This window comes from Lepidothrix coronata, unplaced genomic scaffold, assembly GCF_001604755.1.
Source record: "Lepidothrix coronata isolate B3197 unplaced genomic scaffold, Lepidothrix_coronata-1.0 Scaffold564, whole genome shotgun sequence".
Taxonomy (NCBI): Eukaryota; Metazoa; Chordata; class Aves; order Passeriformes; family Pipridae; genus Lepidothrix; species Lepidothrix coronata.
Window position 1 is genome coordinate 3,059 of NW_016690744.1, and position 1,858 is coordinate 4,916.

The window sequence follows — 1,858 nt, forward strand, 5'->3', positions numbered from 1 at the left end:
AGGGGGTGTGGCATTCTTATTTTATCTGTAGCTCTTGAGATAGGGAATGCCTTCCCACTCAAAGGTAACATAATTTCTACTTTGTTCTTTTGGAGTGAATGTCCAAAAGTCCTCTTTCAGGTAAAATACCAAACATTTGGGTTTATTTGTTGTTTATTTTCCATGGTCAAGGAACTTTTATTTCCAATTGTAATTTTACGATTAGATCTTGTCCCAATAAGTTATACTCAATTCCAGGGACAAGCAGGAGTTCACCCATGACAAATTTAGTTCCAATTTCAAACATTTTAGTTCCTGTGTCCACTAGAAAGGTGAACTCCTGTCTGTGGGGACCTGATTTTAATTTTATCAAGGGCTCAGGATGACTACGGTCCCCTAAAATATAGAGTTCCTGACCGTCCTACTCCACCTTTACAACTTCTTCATCTCGAATTCTCTATATATAATTCCTCTTCGCATACTCTTTTCCACAATGGAAACAACTTCTTGGTTCCCGCCTGGTCATCTCTGCTCATTCCTGCTTCTGACTCTCTTTCTCTCTCCTTCTATACACTTTCTGGGTTTCTCTCAACAACTCATTCCTTCTATCTCGCCAATTTGTTAATTTTTGAATTTTCTTTCTAATGTCTTCCCATGATTTTGCCACAAATTGTGTCTTAAGGAATTCTTGTCCTACTGGGTCATCAAGGTTGACATCTAAATACAGCTGGAGAGTTTTTCTTAACCTTTCTAGCCATTCAGTAGGACTCTCATCTTTCTTTTGCATCTTATCAAATACCTTGTACCTCTGGTTCTTTTCTTCTTTTAATGGATATGATGGAGGGGACCTCCATGACTCCAAATCTTTAACAGAGTTCATTTGGCTCCTTCTTTGTCTTAACGAAAATAAGTGAATATCTTCACTGGCTTCTAACCATATAGTTGCATAAAAACTCTCCTCTGGGCAAAAGGGTTTTTTATCGCTAACATACCAATTTAAAAGCTCACAGATCCAATTCTTAAAAGTACCATATATGGGCCAGTAAGTATTATTTCCTATTTTTCTACCTCTCCACACTTCAATACAATAGTTAATCATTTTCTCCTTTGATCTTCTATAAGTGCTGGAATAACAACTCCAGTTCTCTAAGAGGTTTCCCAAGGGACTCTCAGGGGGAATCTTCAGCGTCCTAGCCTCAAAGTCACTTTTTACTAATCTTTTTCTCAGAGGTTTCTTTTTTTTTTGTAATCTCTCTCTGAGGTTCCTCTTTTTTTAGTACTTTCAACTTCATTCAGGGGTTCCTCTTTTTCTACGATAGATGTGTCCCTGACACTATTTCTTTTACCCTGAAAACCGCAGCTGCTTAGTGCAGACTGTCTTTCTTCCAGGGGGTTCTGCTTTGAGTTAAGGAACTTCTCATTATTAAGCCAAAGATTTAACTGTTGTCTTACCCAATGTTCTTCTGACCCATAAACTGGCCAGAAGACATTTTGTACAATTTTCTTCCCTCCCCATATCTTGGTACGATATGTTATCATCTTTTGCTTATCTTTCCCTGCCGTCCCAGGGAAGTATTTCCAATTGTCCAAGATATAAGCTAGAGGGGTATTCTTAGGTACAGAGGGTACCCATCCCATGGGAGTCGAAGGCTTGCTGCCCTTCGAACCCATCTTCTGGAATATCTGCAGCCACACACACACTCGCTCCCCTTATTCCTGGCCCAGTCCCTCGCGGGAGTTGGGAACCGCAGTACTAAAGGGTCCGCACTCGCTTGGCTCAATATTTCGAGCCTCTCATCTGCTATATTCCAGGAATCCCAATCCCGCCCGAACGGTAATCCTCGCGAAACCAAAATCGCGATATACTTACGCGTCCCGC